The sequence below is a fragment of the Simochromis diagramma genome, unplaced genomic scaffold (assembly GCF_900408965.1).
Source record: "Simochromis diagramma unplaced genomic scaffold, fSimDia1.1 OVJJ01000630.1, whole genome shotgun sequence".
In the NCBI taxonomy this organism is placed as follows: Eukaryota; Metazoa; Chordata; class Actinopteri; order Cichliformes; family Cichlidae; genus Simochromis; species Simochromis diagramma.
The window spans coordinates 1,730,081-1,754,511 of NW_024386927.1; the positions used below are offsets into that span (position 1 = coordinate 1,730,081).

Sequence of the window (24,431 nt, forward strand, 5' to 3'; positions counted from 1 at the left end):
GTGCTGTATATTTGTGCTTAAAAAACCCAGACTTTTTACAGACAATGGAAAAACTGTGTAAGTAACAGCAGGGATGTAAACAACATATTGTGTGAGCAGTGATGGCTATAAAGTCTAACAGCTGCTGGGAGAAAAGACCTGCAGCAACGTTCCTGTGTAGAACAAGTTTAAAGAAGAAGGAAGTGCTACAAAATGAGATTACGGGATTAGAAACTTATGTTGAACATAGAGCTGGGCGATATGAGATTTTTTCATATCACGATATGTTTTTTTCATTTCAGGCGATAACGATATCTATCACGATATAAGCCAAATAACTATATTTGTAAGATTTAAATGTGCCGTTGCTCACAAGTAAAATGTGAAATAATCAGCAGCTTGTTTTTATTTAAATATTTATTTCCCATAATAAGTTCAACAGGGTAGATGTACTTAAGGAACATGAGACTTTTTCAGATAAATAAAGGCAAATATTGCAAACTACACAAAAGGCAGCCGCTAAAGCGTTTAAGTTTCAAAATAGAACAAACGAAACAGACGACTAAATTGTCAATTCCACTTAGAAACAAAATATTAATTCTAAAAATAAATCTTAGTTTGTTTTACAGAAGAACAGACAAAACTGACTAACTTTTGTCAATATCAAATAAACTGAGAACTAAAAGGAAATTCTCAATCTCTCCTTGTTGTATAGCTTAGCTTTTCAAACAGTTTTAACAGTTACTCTAGTCTGACAAAAGCCGAATGACGAATTAGCGCTTCCAGTCAGAGACTGAGGCTACGTCCACACGTACACGGGTATTTTTGAAAACAGAGATTTTCAGTTTTCGTTTTAAAAAATAATCCCGTCCACACAAAGGCAGAAATGAAGGAAAACGCTGCTATGAACATGCCAAAGCAGCAGGTGGCGCTAGATTCCTAACCGTGCAGAAATGTTGGCCAATCAGAAGTCTAGAAGCCTCGGTGGGAAAAAGTAAACAAAGCTGGGGCATAGAAGCAGAACCGAGTCGTATGTGTGGAGGGACAGTAACTGTGTGTATATGTAAGCATTTAAACACTGCAGAGAGTAGAATTAACAGTATTGTAGAAATTCATTTCACCGAAACAATAACGTGGCGCACAGTGTGACGCATGCACCAGTTTATTGTATTTTCAGACTTGCTTTCGGCACAATTTACAGTGCACGCTACTCTGTTTTTTGTCAGACTTGAAATAGCCGAAATACCTTCACACTACGGAACTTCTACGGCTCTTCCGTTCGACAATCTCTCCGGCATTGGAACCATCATCTGTTTTCTCTTCGGTCACACTCGGTTGATTTTTCTAGTCGGCGCACTCATTTCCTCCATTACCCGCTGGCTGCTTCCCAAACAAACACACGTGCGGCTTGGCACTTGTGCTGTACGTAACAAGTCACGTGACGTGACGCTGCGGCTGTGATTGGTTCGGCTCTGCGCTACTTAATTTGGATTGGCTGACCTTTTTTTTTTTTTTTTTTTTTTAAGAGGACAAGAGCGGCGAGGTCTATCGCGATAGCTTAATTTCTCTATCGAGTAAAAGTTATATCGCGTTATCGTTCTATCGCCCAGCTCTAGTTGAACATAACCTGCTCCCACTCAAGTTATATTCAGACATTTGGTTTAATGTGCCATCTTTTCAATTGATTCTTTTGTTTCACGTCCAGTATACACTCACCAGCCTGTTTAACTGCTCATTAACACACATATCTAATCAGCCAATCACATGGCAGCAATGGAAATTTGTAGACATGGTCAAACATGGTCATGATGCTGAAGTTCAAACTGAGCATCATAATGAGGAAGAAATGAGATTTTAAAAAATATCCAAGTTTTTAAAAAAAGGCAGCATAAAAAGTACACACTGTGGGTGCTGTGGGTACTTTAAGTGTTTTTAACACTCAGTTTCACTTTATCTCTTTGTTTGTTAAAACCTCACTGTTCTCTACAGCTGCTGATGGACCAGCAGCAGCACAAGCAAGAGTGTCCCATAGATCGGTTGAACCACATTTGGACACTGCCTACAAATGGCAACAGATACCCTCTTCTCATAGATGGGCTATCCATGGCCCCCTATAGTCTGCCAGTGGAGAACCGTGCTGAGCTCTGAACTCTTATGAATGCTTCAGGACCAACTCAGGGTTCAGTGTCTTGCCCAAGAATACTTTAGCATGCAGACTGGAACAGCCAGAGATTGAACCAGCAACCTTCTGAATAATAGATGCTATAGTCTGCTACTCTTCAGTCTCCTCCTAGAAATATCCTGAAAGAAAGAACAAAGAAGAAGGAATCTTTTTATAGCAGTTTCCAAGTTGTTTACTGAGCCACTTAATCTCTGAACAGTAATTTCAGTTGACATGAGTCCAATAAGTTGAAGTGGTGAAGAAAAAGCTGTTCTGTAGAAGTGCTGTGATTAACGCAGTAGGGTAAGTCTGCTTGTAAGATGTGATCTGTGTCTTTGGTAAACCCATTAGCTCCAGCACACAGCTTATCTTGTCTCCCTTATCTGACCCAGGGCTTCTTCAGCCTTCTATTGCCACTCTTTTTGCTTACTTTCTGCAGGTTTCTTCATGAACCTTGTTAAATTTGCCTGAAAATTGTAGTTTGCTCAAAGAGATGATGCCAGTTTTTGCCTAACTCGGGCAACAATGTGTACAGTAATTGTGTGCTTCATAATTCGCCAAGTCATCAAATGTGTGGAATTTAGCAGACTTATGGTACAACATGTAAAAAAATAATATAAGCTCTGGCTGACTTGGTTCTATAGTAGGTTTTTGTCACGTTGCCTCTGTCCACCACCACGGTGGATTTTAAAGTGGATGAACTGTTCAGTTCAGCTACAACACAAGGCCTGAAAGAGCACTGCAGGAAACTGAGGTGTACAATCACAGATTCATTTCCTTGGTTAAGACAACCAACTTCACAATATCTAACCATGATCAGAAGCCTCTCGAGAAGGCAGGGATGAATGGAAATACAAAGTTTAGGTGAAACAAGCTGAAAACGTCTGGTGTGTAGACTTCATAGGAATCATGTAAAACCTTCACAGTTCTGAGAGGTGAAAAAAAGTCTTTGGACAAATGAATCCAAGATGAACTTGTACTAATGATGGAAAGACAAAAGCACGGAGAAGGAGAGGAACGGTCCATGATCCAAATATCTGTCAAACATAGTGGAGGTAATGTTGTGACAAGGGCTGCCAGTGGAACTCAGCATAGTGTTGATTCATGATGTGAATGCTGATAGAAGCATGAATTGTGATTTGTACAGGGTTTTACTCTTTGCTCGGGTTCAGACTGATGCTTTCCAGGGCTTCTCAGAACAGATGGATACTGACCCAAAATATGCTACAAAAGCAACCCAACAGAGCAGCTTCAGCTACTGAGGACAAAACTGAAGACGAGGACCCGCAAATGGGCAGCAACTGAAGATGGCTGCAGTAAAAGTGTGACAGAACATCGCAAGGAAAGCAGCATTTGGTGATGTCCATGGGTTCAAGACTTCAGGCAGTCAAATATAAGGATTGTTTTCCATACTTAGGTGAACTAAGTATTAGGGCTGCTCAATTAATCGAATTTTAATCACGATTACAATCTGGGTTTTCAACGATCATTAAAAATGACTGAGCCGATTATTAGCCCCTCCCTCATGCTTTACTCTCGCGCTGCTCCGTGTGGCAAATCCAGCGCACCGCTCTGCATTTCGAACACGCGTCACAACAATTAAGAGGACCCAAGGGAAGCTCGGAAAGCTAAGCAGAAGTTATTTGGAGAGGAGAGTGACTGCCGTTGGTTGAAAAGAGGTAAAAAAAACTTCAGTGGTGTGGAAACATTATGGGTTCGTGGAGTCAGACGTGGATCAAGTAGACAGTGTGTAAACTTTGCTACGGTGTCGTAGCTGCACCACAGAGCAACACTGCAAAGTTCACTAAACATAGATGTTTACATTTTTCATTTATTTCTTATATTGCAAACATTTGCACTGTTATCAGTATTTGCACACTATTTTATATTATTTTTTTTAAATTCATTATTCAATACATTGTTATTGTTAACCCGAGCTGCACGCTCCGTTTTGTGTAACTATTTTTAAATCCCTGTAGAACCTGAACCGGGTAAGCTAGCGCAATAATTTGTTTTGCATATGAAACCGGAGGAGTTGTACTTACACCTTATGCCATCAGCTTGTCCTCGGTCACGGTTTCCTTTCACATATAGCTTTGCAAAAATTGCATAAAAAGCGCTTGCAGGAACAAAAACATAATATTCCAGAAACACGCTTTGCCGATCCGATCAGCTGTTCGTAACACTTCCCACATTGAAAAAGACGTCAACGCGAACTATCGCATTTCCTGCCCGAAACCGGAAGTGACGTCATTTTCGCGGAAAATGTAGTTTTTTTTACTTGTAGGCCTTAAAAGCCTATACTGGTGTTTTTATAAGTCATGTTCGACTTTTCTGAATAGTTTCTGGGATGCTTAGAACTCGAATTGCACTGCTGGAAATAGTTTATTTTGATGCACATGCTGTTTTCTTTGCAAATTTGCATCATAGGATTGTTTTTTTTGTTTTTCCTGCAGTATATAAAAATTGGTGTATCTCCAAAATAAAACTATGAAGACACTCAAAATAAATTTCCTGTTGTTGTAAACTATTTTTTGCAACTTTTTTGTATTTAAAGTTTTGAGGGATAAACCTCAAAAAAACCAAAAACGATTTTCAATTTTTTTGTAGTTTATTGCACTTTTTTGCAATTAATGTAGTTACTATGGACTTAATACATACATATTATTAAAATATGGGCTATAACAGTTGTATTGATGTATAGCAACTTGAAATGCTCCCACAAATGGCACTACAGCATGTAAAAAAAAAAAAAATAATATAAGCTCTGGCTGACTTGGTTCTATGGTAGGTCTTAAAGGGTTAAATAAATATCGTCAAATAATCGTGATCTCAATTTCAGTGAAAATAATCGTGATTATCATTTTTTGCCATAATCGAGCAGCCCTACTAAGTATGGAAAACAATCCTTATATTTGAAATGGTCCTAGTTTGTCCACATAGTAGTCAGCCTCTAACAAGTGGAGAAAATCACTGAAAGACCTAAAAGATGAACCTAACATTTTTGTAAAACCCCTTGAATTAGGCTGCTCGTATTGTTTATTTGATTTCCGATCCACTGTGGTGGCGTTCAGAGGCGAAACTACAACAGCTGGATTTGTGCCGCCTGACCTCAACCCTTCCAGTGCCCCTAGTTTGGGCCCTTGTTGTGGGAATGAGTATCTAAATAGTCTGAAGTTTCAGTATGACGTTTAAACAATTTTTGTACTGTGGTCACATTTCCAGAAGAAATAAATTATTCCGATTTGTTTTTCGTGTAGTGTAGCCTATACATTCTCCTTCCAGCCTCTCTCTCTATTATTAAAAGACAATGTTGCTGCACGTTGCCTCGACAGAGATCTTAGTTATATGAAAATGTAAGAATGCTAACACACACATACTCACGCTCTGCTTGGAAGAGCCGTAATAGGATTAGAGAGAACTGGAAGTGCAACTGGAACAGAGACAGAGAAACGGGGAGGTGACAGAGTGGGTCATCCACAGTGGAGCATATAGTGAGACATGTTATGTTTAGGCTCCAGTCTGGGCAAAGTTGGGTTTCTGGTTAATGTAAACAAAAACAGAATCCAATGATTTGCAAATCTCATAAATCTTTATTTTGTTTTATCAAATCTTCGCTGAGAAAATATATAATTGTAAACAGGATGTTTGGAATTTGGCAGCAACACATGCCAAAAAAGTTGGGATGGGGCAGCAAAATGTTATTTTGTATTAGTAGAGCTTCTCCAAAACTGTGGAACAATTTCAGTGGAATGCAAATAGTGTGAATATCTCATCCTCCAAAGTCATACATTCAGGAGAAATCTCTGTGCATGAGGGGCAAGGCTGAAAATCAGCATTAGATCCCAAATGGTCTTCAAGTCCTCAGGCAGTATTGCATTAAACACAGATGTGATTCTGTGATTAAATCAGTACATGGGCTCAGGAACAGACAGAAATCACTGTCTGTGAACACAGAAGCCATTTGTGGGTCCAGAAACAGTGCCATCATCTCGGGACCAAAGCCGGACCTCCGGACCAAAATGGATCGAAACATGGACACTACGTCCTCTAGACTAAAGAGGAGAAGGACCATCCAGCTTGCCATCAGCACTCACTTCAAGAACACCTGTATCTTTGGTGGTGTGGGGGTGCGTTAGTGCCTCTGGAGATGGCAGTTTTAGAGCAGCATATACTCCCACTCAGATAGATGTGTTTCAGAAAGCACCTTGCTGAGCTGGCCTGTCTGCAGTGCAGACCTTTAACCAAATTCAAATTCAAATTCAAATTTTATTTGTCACACACACACAACCATACACAGTATGACATGGGGGTGAAATGCTTGTAGCTGTACAATGCCCGACCATTAAATGACAGAAGAAAAGTTTTACAATATTTACAATTTACAGTTACTACAAAAATTTACAAATTAACTTAGGAATTTACAGTAAAGAATGTGCAAATAGCAGAAGAGATTATAAAGATAAGGATTATAAATTATAGGAATTATAGGATTATAGGAAATGTGTGGTGGTGCGTGTGGTGACGTGTGTGAGAGTCCAGTCTTATAGTGACGTGTTTGGGAGAGTCCAGTCCTACACCTGGTTCAGGCCCCGAATAGCCTGGGGGAAGAAGCTCCTCCTCATTCTCTCTGTTTTGGCCTTAAGGGAGCGGAAGCGCTTCCCAGACCTCAACAGTGAGAAGAGTCCATTGTTGGGATGGGAGAGGTCCATCATAATCTTCCTAGCTTTGGACTTGCACCGCTTGGTGTAGATGGACAGCAGGTCAGGGAGCTCTGATTGAATGATGCGTTCTGCCGAGCGCACCACCCTAGGCAGATCTCGTCTGTCCTGCTTGGTGCTGTTCCCAAACCAGGTGCAGATGTTTGCCGTCAGGACGCTCTCGATGGTGCAGGAGTAGAAGTTCTTGAGCACCTTCAGTGGCAGATGGAAGTCTCTAAGTCTTCTGAGGAAGAAGAGACGCTGACGGGCTTTCTTAACCAGGGTGTTGATGTGACAGGACCATGACAGGTCCTGAGTGATGTGGACACCCAGGTATCGGAAACTGACCACCTGAGAACATTTGGAGCATCATAAAGTGAAAAATATGACAAAGACACAGGACTGCTGAGCAGCTAGAATCCTCTATCAGACACGAATGGGACAACATTCCTCTGTCCCAAAAGTCCAGCAGCTGCTCTCCTCGGTTCCCACAAGTTTGTGGAGTGATGTTAAAGAAGAGGAGATGCTACAGAGTGGGAAGCATGACCCTGCCCCAACTTTCTGAGATGTGCTAATCCAAGATCAAATTCAAATATTACATATTTTTCTTGAAATTATTTGTTTTCTCAGTTTAAACGTTTGATATGTTTCCTATGTTGAATAGATTGAAAGATTTGTAAATCAGATTTACAGCAAACAGCATTCAAACCTTTTTGGAATTGGAGTTTGCTTACCTCTGTTTTCTCTCCTTTCTGTTGTGTGTCCTGGTCCACTTTTCCCCATCAGCTCACATCACTGTGTGCTTTGCTAATTTGAGCCTCTTTTCCTTTTCCTCCCACACACTCAGCAGGCACTGAGGTGGACAGGCTGCCACAGAGCAGGAGCCCACAGCATTCTTCTTCACATGTGACAGACCCCGATCCTCTTTCTAATTCTACCAAATTCTATGTTCTCAACATGCAGTTAAATCTTCAGGAGCGTTTCCACCAGATGACCTCTGTGTGGGGGTGGGCTCTAAGGCCCCCTACTGGAAAAGAGGGAGCTGCTAAATATAAGGCTGGGGGTGGGCAAGCAGCTGACTCAAAACACAACTTGGATTTGAGAATTTTAACCGATTTGTTGCTAGTTTGCTAACTAATTTTACAGTACTCTGTTTTCCTTTTGGTCAGCTTCAGTAACTTAGATGAGGAAAAACATCTTTGGAGAAAACAGACTCTGTGGCGTGTTGTGGAGAATTTAAAGTCCAAGAGCTGATGAATTAATCATGATATAAATTGTTAAGACATTCACATCATTCACAGCATCATTACTGCTGCTGTTGTGTTATAAGTCTTTAAAAAAAACAATTAAAAAATGGGGTTGGTGTGGGCTTAATATTGTCATAAGTTTTATTCACTTCATATTGTAAGGCAAAAACTCCATAATAAAGAGAAAACCCCAACCATCAGATGACCCCCCTGTGAGCAAGCACTTGACGACTGTGGGAAGGAAAAACTCCCTTTTAACAGGAAGGAACCTCCAGCAAAATCAAGGGAGGGACAATTATCTGCCGTGAGCAGTTAGGGGTAAGGGGAGGGGGACGGGACAAAGCTGTTGAAGAGAGCCAGATATTAATAATAACCAATGATTAAATGCAGAGCGGTGTATAAACACAAAGAAACAGCATCATGGGAAGCCCCCAGCAGGCTTAGACCTGTTGAAGTTCATGGTCAGCTAATGCAGCCCTAACTATAAGCTTGTTTCTCTGTGTGTATATCTATCGCTTTCAAGCAGCCTTGGTATCTTTGGGTGGATAGTATGCATATCAAAAGTTCAGCGGTTTAATCCCCTGTTCCTCCAGCCTGTGTATCAACGTGTCTTTGAGTAAGAACCTAAACCCCAAACCGCCCCTCATGCATTGCATGCAGTGCAGCATGCTTATATATCAATATGCTGCCCAACAACCTGCCAGAAACCCTGCTACTGCAGTCCACTGCGGAGTTAACTGTGTTTTTGACAAACGTTTTTGAGTGTTGCTGACTGTAACGGTGTAGGTGTTCTGTTGTTTTTTTCTCCTTCTGAATGTACAGAAGCACTACTGCTGTGTAGTTTTAGTATAGCTAGCAGGTTATTTGGTGGGACTCCAGCTCCCACTGAGTGACCATCTGGACCTCTGAGCTGGTGCATGTACGCCACATACCACTCACACACTCACCACTGTGAGTCACTGATGTAGAACCAATCAGCACAGGCCCAGATGATGTCAGCTAGTAAATGAGGTAGGCTGGGACCAGGAAGAACTAAACTAAGATGACAGCTGGAAGTCAATACTTACAGTAAGTGTAAACTGTAACGTTTTTACACAAACACAATACCTGTGTGTCACCTCCTTTAGCCATGTTTAATTTGTAGTAATTAGGGCTGCCACAAACGATTATTTTGATAGTCACTAGTCACCGATTATTTTTGCGATTAGTCGACTAATCAGATCATCATCCACTGGACGTAAAACGTACAGCTTATTGCACCAACAGCATCTGCTCGTATATAACTATCATTAGCTTACAGCTTGAAGTGTTTAAGGTATGTGCTAACTAAAAATAAAGACAAGATGATAGTTTATTAAATTTTAATTAAATTTGCAGATTGTTTGAGTGAAGTTTAATAAACTCAGCCGTCTGCTCCTTGCTGTCTAAAATATAACAGGACACCGGAGTATATTCTCGAGCATCTCACACTCTAATGACCTAGCCCCCAGCTAGCTATCGAGCTGGTGGGTAACAGACGTCTCTGAAAACGTCGAAGCGCTTTTGAAAATATGTGGTGTCTTGATAAACTGAGCAGATATTTGAGGTTTACACAGCTACATTCTCGCCTGAAAATATGTTAAACGTTTATTTTTGTGACCCAGAAAGAATAATAAGAGTAATATTAAAACTAACTAGCTGCCGGAGTCATGCCAAACTAGGAATCCCTGACAGAATTTGTTTCCCCTAATCCCATCCGATGTTGTGCCAAGGTCCCAGCGCAGGGGAAGCAAATTCTGTCGGGGATACCTAGTTTGGCACGATACCGGACAGAGCTTCTTCTTCTTCTTCGGGGTTTAACGGCAGCTGGCATCCTTGTACATGCAGTGCTGCCATCTTCTGTTTCAGTCCGCTATTACACTCTTAAATCCTACTACTTATTCCTGCGTCTTTTGGGATCTTACAAAGCTTCAAACGACGCGACGACTATTAAATCAGTCGTCGACGATTTTGATAGTTGACGTAATCGTGGCAGCCCTAGTTGTAATTAACAATACAAATATGAAGTCATACTGTAAGGACTGTTTGGCCTAGTATGACCTCATTGTGAGCTGTGGGTAGACTATCACAGCCATTAGTATGACGCACTGCACGAACTCCTTTCACGTACTTGCATGGAGGCAGTGATGCGTTCCAGTCGAAGCTGAGTCGGGCTGAGGAAAAGCTGCAGTACTCCTTTGCAGCTTTTCAGTTTTTCTTCACACTGAAGAGCCTCACAGAGATGTGATGATGTGAAGAAACGACATTTTTTCAGTGTGTTGTCAGTCAGGCATCAGTGTTGACCTGAACTGATATCCAACATTCAGCCAGTGGCTTCTCTACAAGTCTCTGCTTCACAGCTATGTCTCCACTTTGAATTAATTTTAATATTCCTGTCAACTTTGTCACTGCAAAACTCTGCATGTGTCTACCAGGTTGTGCTTTTCCACTGAGAGGAGCCTGAGAGTGTCCATATGGACTGGAGAGACAAATATGTCTTAATCCAGGAGAAAACATTTAAAATTGCTGATACAAAATGGCCAGCAGAGACAGACTCAAATGGAAAAGCATGATGAATCTGGTCTCACTCAGACTGTGGATGGTGGGCACCTACTGTGCATATTTTGTGGGTATTTGTTGCAGTGTGGAGCTTTAACGCCATCTGCAGAGCAGAAGGATCATCTGTACTGCGCTGTCTGTGTCCACACAGAAAGCCTTGAACTACAGCTTCAGGTCACCCATAGTTTGGCCTCAGACTTCAACATACAGCCACAGTAAAATGCAAGAAAACAGAAATGTAAAAATACATGTCGGCTTGTGTTTTTAGGTATAGACGGTGAGTAAAACGGTTTCCCTGGGTTTTTTCCCGTGTTGTAGTTGTGTGTCTTATTCTGAAAGAAATATTTACGCACTACCATAGCAACCAGAGAGCATTAATAGACCCTGTGCACGAGAAAATGCTAACTTCCTGTTTTAAGACCGGATGTAGGGTTGTACATTTCTGGTAGCTTTATTTTGCAGTCAATTGCTACTGCGAAGGTGGACTCAAAAATCATGTCCAAAATACGAAAACGGAAAGATTACGTTAAGTTAAAAAGAGCAGAGGGTGGGAACACTCACCATTGCTGTCATAAAAAAAATCAAATGATATATTTTGATGTTTGAAGAGCGTAGATCGATTGTTTGTTTACATCAGTGATGGTAAATTCGATTATTTTTACTGAATCGAGTTTGGATGAGTCACTCACCAAATTGAATCGGGTTCTTGGAGTGATTTGAGTCACTGAGTCAGTTGACCAGAGAGTGACAAAAATTTACATTTTAACTCAAACTTAATTTGTTTCTCCTTTCATGTAAATCCTACTGCTAAGATGAATGATTGAAACAGAAAAAGAACTATTTTTATTTTTTGTGCGGTGCGTACTAGGAAGTACGAGAAGTGCAGAAGTGAGAGGCTTTTAAATGGGACGGTCTAGCCTTCGTTGTGCTGCTCAGGTTGCCTAGCAACCATGGATCTAACCGCGAGAAACGTTTCATACAGCTTTGTGTGACAGAAATGGAGAAAAAAAATTTTTTTTTGTTCATTTTTTTATGACATCACTTTGATTAGTTGAGTATCTGAGGCTGAGACCACGGGACTGTAAAACATGATTGTTGGGCTTCATGTCTGTGCTGAACAGTCATTTAAGATTAGATAGTAAATAACAATTAGTTAATGTTGTTCATGAGACTAAAGTCATCTCACTGTGGTAATGTAAATATAATATGGCCAATATCGAAGTTATTATCATATTAATCATTATTAGTTATTACAGCAGTGAACTTGAACTCTGTCAAACTCTGAGCTTCAGTAAAGATTCAAGTTGCAGTTATTTATATTTCCTATCACCTTAAATCTTCACTCAAAGACAGGTATCTTTGACAGTGTATATATAGATGTATTATATATAATATTCTTCGTTTAATTTGTTGGCATTATTACATTTGGCTCAATGCTTACATACAGTGGGGCAAAAAAGTATTTAGTCAGCCACCGATTGTGCAAGTTCCCCCAAAATGATGACAGAGGTCAGTAATTTGCACCAGAGGTACACTTCAACTGTGAGAGACAGAATGTGAAAAAAAAATCCATGAATCCACATGGTAGGATTTGTAAAGAATTTATTCGTAAATCAGGGTGGAAAATAAGTATTTGGTCAATAACAAAAATACAACTCAATACTTTGTAACATAACCTTTGTTGGCAATAACAGAGGTCAAACGTTTACTATAGGTCTTTACCAGGTTTGCACACACAGTAGCTGGTATTTTGGCCCATTCCTCCATGCAGATCTTCTCGAGAGCAGTGATGTTTTGGGGCTGTCGCCGAGCAACACGGACTTTCAACTCCCGCCACAGATTTTCTATGGGGTTGAGGTCTGGAGACTGGCTAGGCCACTCCAGGACTTTCAAATGCTTCTTACGGAGCCACTCCTTTGTTGCCCGGGCGGTGTGTTTTGGATCATTGTCATGTTGGAAGACCCAGCCTCGTTTCATCTTCAAAGTTCTCACTGATGGAAGGAGGTTTTGGCTCAAAATCTCACGATACATGGCCCCATTCATTCTGTCCTTAACACGGATCAGTCGTCCTGTCCCCTTGGCAGAAAAACAGCCCCATAGCATGATGTTTCCACCCCCATGCTTCACAGTAGGTATGGTGTTCTTGGGATGCAACTCAGTATTCTTCTTCCTCCAAACACGACGAGTTGAGTTTATACCAAAAAGTTCTACTTTGGTTTCATCTGACCACATGACATTCTCCCAATCCTCTGCTGTATCATCCATGTGCTCTCTGGCAACTTCAGACGGGCCTGGACATGCACTGGCTTCAGCAGCGGAACACGTCTGGCACTGCGGGATTTGATTCCCTGCCGTTGTAGTGTGTTACTGATGGTGACCTTTGTTACTTTGGTCCCAGCTCTCTGCAGGTCATTCACCAGGTCCCCCCGTGTGGTTCTGGGATCTTTGCTCACCGTTCTCATGATCATTTTGACCCCACGGGATGAGATCTTGCGTGGAGCCCCAGATCGAGGGAGATTATCAGTGGTCTTGTATGTCTTCCATTTTCTGATGATTGCTCCCACAGTTGATTTTTTCACACCAAGCTGCTTGCCTATTGTAGATTCACTCTTCCCAGTCTGGTGCAGGTCTACAATACTTTTCCTGGTGTCCTTCGAAAGCTCTTTGGTCTTGGCCATGGCGGAGTTTGGAGTCTGACTGTTTGAGGCTGTGGACAGGTGTCTTTTATACAGATGATGAGTTCAAACAGGTGCCATTCATACAGGTAACGAGTGGGGGACAGATAAGCTTCTTACAGAAGACGTTACAGGTCTGTGAGAGCCAGAGATTTTCCTTGTTTGAGGTGACCAAATACTTATTTTCCACCCTGATTTACGATTAAATTCTTTACAAATCCTACCATGTGAATTCATGGATTTTTTTTTTCACATTCTGTCTCTCACAGTTGAAGTGTACCTCTGGTGCAAATTACTGACCTCTGTCATCATTTTAAGTGGGGGAACTTGCACAATCGGTGGCTGACTAAATACTTTTTTGCCCCACTGTATATGTGTAAAAAGAAAATGTACGAGCTGTGATAACTGTGTCTGATAGAATGAAGAGTAGACTGATATATGAAATATTCCTTTATTGGGTGAGAAAAAAAAAATGGCAGCACGGTGGTTAGCACTGTTGCCGCACAGCAAGAAGGTCCTGAGTTCAATTCCACCATCAGGCCGGGGTCTTTCTGTGTGGAGTTTGCATGTTCTCCCCATGTTTACGTGGGTTCCCTCCGGGTACTCCGGCTTCCTCCCACCGTCCAAAGACATGCAACTTGTGGGGATAGGTTAATTGGATAATCTAAATTGCCACTAGGTGTGAATGTGAGTGTGAATGGTTGTCTGTCCCTGTGTGTTGGCCCTGTGACAGACTGGCGACCTGTCCAGGGTGTACCCAACCTTGTTGCTGCCTTTCATAGTGTGTAACTTGAAGGCCCTGAGTACTTTCTCCCACACTGAAAACACTGGAAGGATACAATTATTTGAACATTACCTAATAAGACTGATTCAGGACAGACAGTTATGTTAAACTTTTCTAGCAGTCCTTCACAAACAGGGAACAGAAAGGGGTCGGCAACCTTTCTGGTGATGAGTGCATCTAAAGTTTCCTCAGAAGTCAGTGTGCCATATGACTGCATTAGCAATACATTTAATAACGCTCTATATTAACAGTTACACACTATATAGAAAAACTTTATAGAATTATATTTGTTCACAGATGTTGGCAGCTATCAGCGAATAGTTATCAGCTATTTTGAAACAAAAAAGACTTTTTATCCATAACAGCAAATGAACTGTACAACAGAAAATGCAAATGCTATTTACGGTCTCCTCACAACAATGATAAGAAAAATAAACTGGGCCAATATGGCATGTTTGTTAATACAGAGACACACATGTTAATGTGATCTCTGGTCTCCGAGTGTCCAGCATTCAGACGGCTACCTGAGGACTCATGTGAGAGAAAATCTGCTCACACAGACATGTAGAGCCAAACACTGTCAATAAGGCCTCTGCAATCTTCTGAAGACAGTAAACCTGTCAGGTAGTGACGTCCAGCAGGTGAAAATGCAGCTCCATGAACACGCACAGCTGTGGATTCCAGCTGCGTCCGTAGTTCTACAAACTTTGACCCCACAGAGTCGAGCTTTTCAGTTCAATCGGCTGCATTTCGATGTCCTCTGTGTCCAACCAGTTAATGCGAGACAAACCCAGCTGCTAATTAAAGCTTTCTGGTTTGATCAGAAAAGAAAACATTGGTCCAAACACCTGAAAGCCCCGAAAACCCATTGTGAATTCTGTCTCGAGTATCCGGATGTATCCGTGTATTTCTGTGGTGCTGATGCTGCACTGAGCGGACAGCTGCTGAAGCATTTGAAGTGTCGGAATGTGGAAATTTCAACATTGCTTGAAAAAAAACTGCCAGCTAGCAATGTCCCTCTCACCGGTAGGCGAAGTGATTTTTAGCCAATTATAAGATGAATCTGGTAGTTGGGGTTGCTAAGATACCGTCATTAAGAAGCAGCACAACTAATGTGTCTATGCGAGCTGATTTGCGATGTGCACTGCTGGCCCGGCCATTAATTTTTTTAATGCATCTTCTCAGATTAACTCACTGCGTGTCGTGTCCAGGGCTGGACTGGGACAAAAAAACAGCCCGGGCATTTTGACGAGAGACCGGCCCCCCAGGTATTAAAGCCATAAAGACTTTGAATGAAAACAAATGCTGTTGTGACAGTGATGTACAGTCTCGTTGGTATATGTATGATTTCTATACATTTTACGTTAGACAAAAACTTTGGTTGTAAGATTCAGATAATTATTTAATAAAAGCTAGATATTTTAAATGAGAATAAGAAAGAAAAGTATTTCTTTGTGCCCCCCTCTCCCTGTTAATGCCCTACTTGCCCCCCTGGCAACACTTTGCTAGACCCGCCCCTGCACAGTTACCAGCTGTCAGCTACTTAGAAAAGGATCCTGGTGTTATTAGTCTCTCAGAAACAGTTCATAACTTCCCTTCAACTCATTCATGTCACCTAAAAGGTAAACCTGTTTCTTCATCACCTGTTCAGCTCTGATGGTTCAGTAAGGACATCTCCTGGTTTCATCTTCATGTTTCCCTCTCACCACATATCCAAACCGACATCATGACCAGCAGCTTTACAGCTGTGGCTCCAGCAAACATCAGCTGATACTAGAAATTAATATTAAATAAATTCTAACAACAGCTGATCAAGCTTAAACGTGCTGCTGTTGTTTAACGCGACATCTGCTGGTTTCCTGTTTCTGGCGCAAAGTGGGCGATAAACAAACAAGAGAGAAAAGCCGATCAGCTGATCATGGATCAGTTTCATGATTGAAGTAGCAACAGGAGAGGGAGGGGGAGAGAATGAGAGAAGAAGAGGCAGCTGTGCAGCGTAAACACAGAATAAATCCAGCTTTGTGTCTTTTTTCCATCCTAGCTGAAGTACGGGACAAACTGTTCTTTTTCAGCTCAATACGAAACGCGTAATATTTTCTCTGAATACGAGACGATAACGTCTTTTTACAGAACATTTGGCAACTCTACTAACTAACCTTATAAATAAAATGAAGTTCACCATCAGTAACATCATAGCACCACCCAGCTGTATAGAAACTCCGTCATGCTAGCTAGCACGCAGTACGAGTTATTGTAACTGACTGTAAAAAGTCAGCACAACGAAAATAAACTCCACCTAAACTTGGTTTATATCTGACCCAGATAGACTGCAGGTCATAACTTCTTACCTGAAGTTCAGTTCACCTGACACTCGGACCGGCGGCCGCCTCGGGTCTCTCCTCCTCCTGCCTCCCCTTTCTCTCATCCACCTGCTGCCTCTGTGGAAGCTCCGCCATAGCCACCACCAAATGAGTTATTAAATGAGTTATTTTTACACATCTGCCAGCATCTGGCCAATCCACCACCTTTCATTGTTTATACCGTTACAAAAAATCATCGGCCTATAAAAACCGTCAGCTCGTTCAAACACACGTTAAAGTCCGTTTGGCTCGACACCACCGAACAGAGGCAGCAATATAACATAGCTAACATTAACAGTGCAGTGGATCCTGCTTGTGCTGTGATATTCAGGACTGCAAACCGAGCAGCATCACTGACTTTCAGCTTGTTGTGTTTGTGGTTATATGAAATCATCACATTCTCTGTAAGATTAATGTCAACTATTGAACGGCGTATATTTTAAAGTAAAGGCTTTAAAACTAAGTCAGTACAAACATCACTAATGTCACATAACTTTGCGGACATGTGGCCAACAGTAATGTTTTAATGTTCTTCTTTATTAAACATTCGCACATAAATAAGTGACATAATATTCAGTACTTACTTTTAAAAGTTTACTCTTTGGCCGCCCCGTTTCTGCCATTTTTTTCGGCAAAATTATCCACACCCACCGCTGCGCTATGCATTCTGGGATATGTTGGGCCACGAAGGATAGACCGACCCATCCTTAAAATTCAGGGAAATGAAGGACGCATTTGAGGCTGCATTTCGAGCCTTTGAATTGGGACAGCCTTCGTCGCGTCGCTGTGACGTAATCGGCCTTAAAATGCGGCCTTTAAGGCTGCAGACCCTGAATTGGGATACAGCCATAGACTATAGGCAGAGAGGAGGATGTTACTCTCAGTGTTGTTGCCGCATTTCAGGAGTACGCTGCTAATAAAGTTGCACAGTTGCACAGTGAATTCTCTTTAATTACTTCATTTACAAAATACCACAGTTTTTGTCTTGGTCGTATCATTTTACTTTGTTGTATTTATCTGCGACATCTTAAAGGCCGGTCCGTGAAAATATTGTCTGACATTAAACCGGTCCGTGGCCCAAAAAATGGTTAGGGACTGCTGAACTACAGTGTGTGAGAGCTGAGGAGAGAGGTTGATAGCAAATGTCTGAAATGTTTGAAGAAAGAAAACCACTTCAAAAGGGCCTTAAATTCTCATATTTCATCCTGATTAGAAGCAAAAATAAATAAGCTTTTGTTAATTTATTCAACTACTGAAAGTCATTCCAGCAGCACGCATTATGCGTACAGTTCAGTTATCATCACATCAATCAGCTGAAGCATCAGTAGCACTGAAAGGTCAAGGAGAGAAGGCCGTACCTGCATCTGGTTCAAATGGAGGCAGCTTGTTCTAGCTGTGGTGGTCAAACTCCTTTTAGATCACAGTTTTCTGTTTCTGGGACATTTGGCTGACCTGGCTGCGATGGATGGATGGATATGTGTAACATATCAGTAGTCCAAATCCTGGGACAAACAACAGGACTGGTTCCATTAAGCACTGGCCTCCCACTCTTACTGTCTGTTTTTATAATGTTTTATAATAATGACACCACTATAATAGTAGTAATAATAATAATGACTTTCTGTGATACTAACAGGCATCAAGAAATCCTTTTCTCTGATATTTATCTTTCTGGATTGTTTTGCAACATGTGCTTAAATGGCTTCATTTCTAGATCTTGGAATATAGCGAGCTTATCGATTTGCTTATATTGCTCGCTGCTTATGTTTGGAGTAAAAGCAGCACCAGTGATGTAAGATGCTCTATTTCAATGTCAGTAATGTCACTCATCATGATCATGATCTTTTATTTTCTAATGTGTTTTCTTGTCTTTAGGCACTGTGACACCGACTGATAATCTGGAGCAACTGGCAGAGAAGGAGGAGGAGTCCAGCTCTGACAGCCAATAGCGAAAGCTTAAAGCATCCAGGGAGGCCGACTGCTCTAAACAAGTAAAAAAACTCAGTTTATGTAATGACATTTTTTTTAAAGACATTATTAGTTAAAAAAAAACCTGAGAAGTGCAGCTTGAAGATCCAACAGCTTACCAAAATTATTTTGTGAATAAACAAAACCCAAGAGACCAGAATTCCTGGTCTGTGTTGTATTAGTGTAGAAATTGTAATTCATTAAGTTGAAATATCATCATATCATATAAAATGCTATTTTGGAATTTGAATAGCAGCTCCCCAGGCTGTAGTATCACTGATGTTATAACCAAATGGCCGCGTGCAGATGAGGGTAAAATTATTTTCCCTCCTATAAAAATAAAATGAAAAGTGCATTTTTAAACATACTAGTTATTCTTTTCAGAAAGCACAAATTATCTTTATTTTATTGAGCCAAGGCACAAAGCTTGCAAAATCAAGTTCAAACTGAGGGTTAGCTCCAAATTTCTACAGAGTAACTGTAGAAAGACTCTAATGGATGAGTTTGTCAAGTCGACCATCGTAGTCTCAAAGAAGGAAAGCACCAAAACCCTGGACAAGAATGGACTGCCTCCACTTTTGCAGAGACACAGTGCACACTGTGAGTGAAACATGGTGTTTGGAGTAATATGCTGTGGGGAAGCTTCAGTGAGTCTGGAACTGGGAATCTCATCTAGGTGGAAGTGATCATAAAGAAACAAGGATATGTACATATGCAAGAAACATCTCCTAGGATGCGCTGGTGTGCATCATCATTGATATTGTGTTGTTGTGTAAGCACTAGTACATTTACCATTTATGAACAGTCCACGTTTCCTGGGGTCATGGGGCGTTTTGGGTCTTAGCTGACTCACCCAAGTGACCCGGTTGGGGTTGATCAGGCCTCGACTTATGTCCCAGGAGCAGTCCACTGATCAGCCCCCTTAATCTAAAGCCACCTTGTCTGTGTGGCTTGAATGGGCTTCTCCTTGGCGATTCCTTTAATGCCCAACCGTGTGTCTGCCTGCATTCAGTTTGGTAATCCTAAACTGGAGTGTACCCTCCCACCTTGTCCATGCTCCTTGCTGCTCACTCTTTCACATCCATGTAGGCTCTTAGGTGGGGCTGCCATACTTGAGACTTGGACAGGGGTCTTCTGCACACAACCTCAGCTGACGCAGCTATAGAGATGGTACAACCTGTTATTTTTCCTTCTCTAGGCAATGCCATTCTGATTTTTCTGACCCGCATCCTGAAATTGTTATAGTAATCCAGGATTAGGTCTTTAATCTTCTTGGGAACAGGGTTGTGGTGAAGTGCAAGTTCAGTCAGTTTGTGCGGTATCGATCCGTAGGCATTAGCCAGATCCAACCACAGCACGACTAGATCACCGTGTTCTCTGGGGTTCTCTGATCAGCTGTGTAACTACCTCAATGTGTTCCAAGCTGCCAGAGGTGCCTGATATTCCAAGTGTCACATGTCTAGCCGTTGAGTTTGAAGATGAGTTGAAGATTTTGGAGGCTGTCCTCCATTATTCAGTGTACTTTGTGTGATGTACCACTGTCAGCAAAACAGCCCCAGAGCATCATGCTGCCACCACCATGCTTGACATCTGGCACAGTGTTCTTAGGTTTGAAGGCTTTTGGCTTGCTCATGTGGGCAGCTGAAAATGTCAGTCAAACTTGAAGGTGTCAATCTTAGAGCAGGGCCTTCTTTCTTGGTTGGTACCCTCTCAGTGTATAGTGTAGAGAGAGCGCAGAGGTTCAGAAACAATCATATAAAAAGAAAATGTTGCATCTGAATGTTGACGTGAGATAGCTGATGGGTGTCAGCTTGCTTTATTCCTCACTACCTGTCTGTTGGTAAAAATACAGCTTGGAGGTCATGTAAATCAATATTTGTGCTCATCCAGGTTATTGTGAACCAAAAGCTAATTTCTGAAAGAGACGCTGAAGTATGATGAATACTGGTGGGAATGTGGAGTGTACTGCCTCTGCTCACCATGCTGCTAACTCAGGAAATAGAAAGAGCTAGAGGCTATGTGAGCATGTGTGTGTTTGCTTGTGTTCCTTGGCTCTATGCCTAGAAGTAACAGAGAGAGAGAGAAATGAGAAAAAAGAGAGGAGGTGGAGTTGAGTCATCACACACGGTTTCTTGATGCCGACTCAGTGAGAAGACCCTTCATTTCCCAACCTGCTGGTGTGAACCATGCTAACACTGAGATCCCAACATGGTCAAAGTGCTACAGGCGTCTGTTTTACTTTTGCCTAAATGTAGGAGACAAGAACAAATAAATAAAGAAGAACCAGGCTGTGCCCATACAGTTTTAGATTACTAAAAAGCCAATAAATCTTCCAAAGTGAATTCCAGTTGACTTCCTGATTGAGTGGCTGTAGCTCAAGAGGTAGAGCAGCTCATGTACTAATCAGAAGGCTGTTTTTTCAGTCTGGCTGCTCCAGTTTGCATGCCCAAATATCTTTTTGCAAAATACTATCCCCAAGTTCTGATGCATCCATCATCATGAGGCATGTTGTATAAAACACTTTGAGTGCTCAGGTAGAGTAGGAAAGCACTATATAAGAACCAGTTCATTTCCATTTACCATCAGTCCCGTCCCCCTGTAAACTCCCCATCGGGCTCTAAAACAAAGTAACCAACGCATTTTATCTGTTATATGACTGGTTCTCTGAGAAATGTTTAAAGCGGGGACTGTTATCATTTTAGCACAGCTTTAGTATTTGACCATGTTGTTATGTTTTTGTTGCAGAGTTTTTTTTTTTAAATTTTTATTTCACCTTTATTTATACAGGTAAATGTCACGAAGACACGTGACCTGTTTTAAATATCCGTACAACGCTACAATATAACCAAATAACTGGGAAAATAATTAAAAATAAAATAAAAAACAGTAGCAATAACACATTGAGAGCAGGAACAGCCATCCAAATAGAATTTGAAACCTGCTGCACTGTTTCAAATCCTGTTGTAATTTTAATGTTCAATCGAATTAGTTTGAACTTTTTTGAACTTAAAAAATCTGCAAACTCGTTGCCTTAAAAAAAATTTTTTACATTTATTTGATGGACAATTTAAACCTTACAATGAAACAAAGATTTAATTATTCTGAAATTAGTCTGAAGGTTAGACTTTCCATAACTTTGTATTGGAAGTTACATTACTGATATAATCAATATAAAATGTATTTATTGTTCAGTCACAAGTGCAGTCTCTAGGTCAAACAACACATTTGTTTTGCATTCAGTCACAGAAGCTGGTATGTTGTAATATTTTAGAGATGTTTGTTTCCAGTCCAGGCATGACTGCCTGAACGACTGTCATGGATTTGGGTGATCCAAATGTATGTGCAGAAGAACTTCCCTTAGGTACAGTGGCAGTGGATGTGGGTTGGAGATGCAATGACCTTGAACCTGCAGGTGACCATCCTCACTGACCACACCATCTGTGACGGAGGACTCGTCTCTCCTGGTGTTCTGCAAGCAAACGATCATATTCTTTTGAACACCAACTTATTTGCTTTCTTAAAACATGTTTTTTTGCATTTTCTATTGTACAGACCCCAATTTAGACAATCTCAGGCTCCCTCCCCACCAGAGAGGTGGAATTCAATGTCCCACTTGTCAGTCTGGATAGCCATGACCACCACCTGACGCACATTCATGTCACAAAAGCATAATTTTAAAAAAGGCAATGCAAACGTGTCGACTAACTTTTCATTGTGATGATCTGCAGAATCATTTGGGAACAAAACAAATTTTACTGTTACTTTACTGTAATTTTATACAGTTAATTAATAATTAATAATTTGGACAAGGAGACATTTGTTTCCAAATGGAGGACTTTGAAAAAGAAAAGGACATAGAATCCCTCTCCTCATAGATAAGGTCATTAATAACCGGGCCCATCTAATCTTAAAGACTTCATAGTTCCGTGTCACCCTTATAGAGCACTTCTATAAGGGTTAGGGTTAGGAGGGGTCTGACCAAAGTTGAGATTATAGAAGGCTATTTGGAATAGCATGGAGAGCAGCTCTGCTGCTTACCTTTCAAATATAGAACACATTTTATATTGATCTAATCTGGTTTGATAGCATTGCTTAAATGATACTGTGCACAATATGTATTCATACTGATCACTGTTAGAAATACATGACTACATTTGGGGCTACATCCTCACAATAAAGGCCTATGACTACGGAGGTGAGCAAAGGTGCCAGGGCCTGCTGATTGGTGCTTGCAGCTTAATTCAAATTGAAAGAAAAAAAAAGAAAATCAGGGTTTGTTTGTTTTGTTTTTTTACTTCAGTTTTAAATAAGAGAACCACATTAACTTCAATAATTACTTCCTCCAAACCATCAACGTGTCTTTTAGACCCCATTCCTACAAAACTGCTCAAAGAAGTCCTGCCATTAATTAATTCTTCGATCTTCGACCGTGGCTCAGGGGGTTGGGAATCGCATCTGTAACCGGAAGGTCGCCGGTTCGATCCCTGGGCTCTCTGTCCTGGTCGTTGTGTCCTTGGGCAAGACACTTTACCCTACTTGCCTACTGGTGATGGCCAGAGGGGCCGATGGCCGCGATATGGCAGCCTCGTTCTGTGTCAGTCTGCCCCAGGGCAGCTGTGGCTACAACTGTAGCTGCTTCCACCAGTGTATGAATGTGAGAGTGAATGAATAGTGGTATTGTAAAGCGCTTTGGGTGCCTTGAAAAGCGCTATATAATCAATCCATATCTATAACTATCTAATCAGCTATGTACCACAGGCCTTCAAGCTGGCTGTAGTTAAACCTTTACTCAAAAAGCATCTCTAGACCCAGCTGTCTTAGCTAATTATAGGCCAATCTCCAACCTTCCTTTCATATCAAACATCCTTGAAAGAGTAGTTGTCAAACAGCTAACAGATCATCTGCAGAGGAATGGTTTATTTGAAGAGTTTCAGTCAGGTTTCAGAGCTCATCACAGCACAGAAACAGCTTTAGTGAAGGTTACAAATGATCTTCTTATGGCCTCTGACAGTGGACTCATCTCTGTGCTTCCCTTAGGCAGCATCATTAGAAGACATAGCATACATTTACACTGCTATGCAGATGACACCCAGCTCTATCTGTCCATGAAGCCAGATAACACACACCAATTACAGTGGGGCAAAAAAGTATTTAGTCAGCCACCGATTGTGCAAGTTCCCCCACCTAAAATGATGACAGAGGTCAGTAATTTGCACCAGAGGTACACTTCAACTGTGAGAGACAGAATGTGAAAAAAAAATCCATGAATCCACATGGTAGGATTTGTAAAGAATTTATTCGTAAATCAGGGTGGAAAATAAGTATTTGGTCAATAACAAAAATACAACTCAATACTTTGTAACATAACCTTTGTTGGCAATAACAGAGGTCAAACGTTTACTATAGGTCTTTACCAGGTTTGCACACACAGTAGCTGGTATTTTGGCCCATTCCTCCATGCAGATCTTCTCGAGAGCAGTGATGTTTTGGGGCTGTCGCCGAGCAACACGGACTTTCAACTCCCGCCACAGATTTTCTATGGGGTTGAGGTCTGGAGACTGGCTAGGCCACTCCAGGACTTTCAAATGCTTCTTACGGAGCCACTCCTTTGTTGCCCGGGCGGTGTGTTTTGGATCATTGTCATGTTGGAAGACCCAGCCTCGTTTCATCTTCAAAGTTCTCACTGATGGAAGGAGGTTTTGGCTCAAAATCTCACGATACATGGCCCCATTCATTCTGTCCTTAACACGGATCAGTCGTCCTGTCCCCTTGGCAGAAAAACAGCCCCATAGCATGATGTTTCCACCCCCATGCTTCACAGTAGGTATGGTGTTCTTGGGATGCAACTCAGTATTCTTCTTCCTCCAAACACGACGAGTTGAGTTTATACCAAAAAGTTCTACTTTGGTTTCATCTGACCACATGACATTCTCCCAATCCTCTGCTGTATCATCCATGTGCTCTCTGGCAAACTTCAGAC

At 41.4% G+C, this 24,431-nt stretch overlaps 1 protein-coding gene across 1 annotated transcript in view; it reads left to right on the forward strand.

Moving 5' to 3' along the window:
* fam110b (family with sequence similarity 110 member B) overlaps positions 1-24,431 on the forward strand; it is a 56,823-nt gene that overhangs the window by 12,727 nt on the left and 19,665 nt on the right. The window contains exon 2 of the mRNA XM_040036924.1: positions 18,359-18,474. The gene's annotated coding sequence lies outside the window, so the exon portion shown is untranslated. The remainder of the gene's footprint in view (positions 1-18,358; positions 18,475-24,431) is intronic.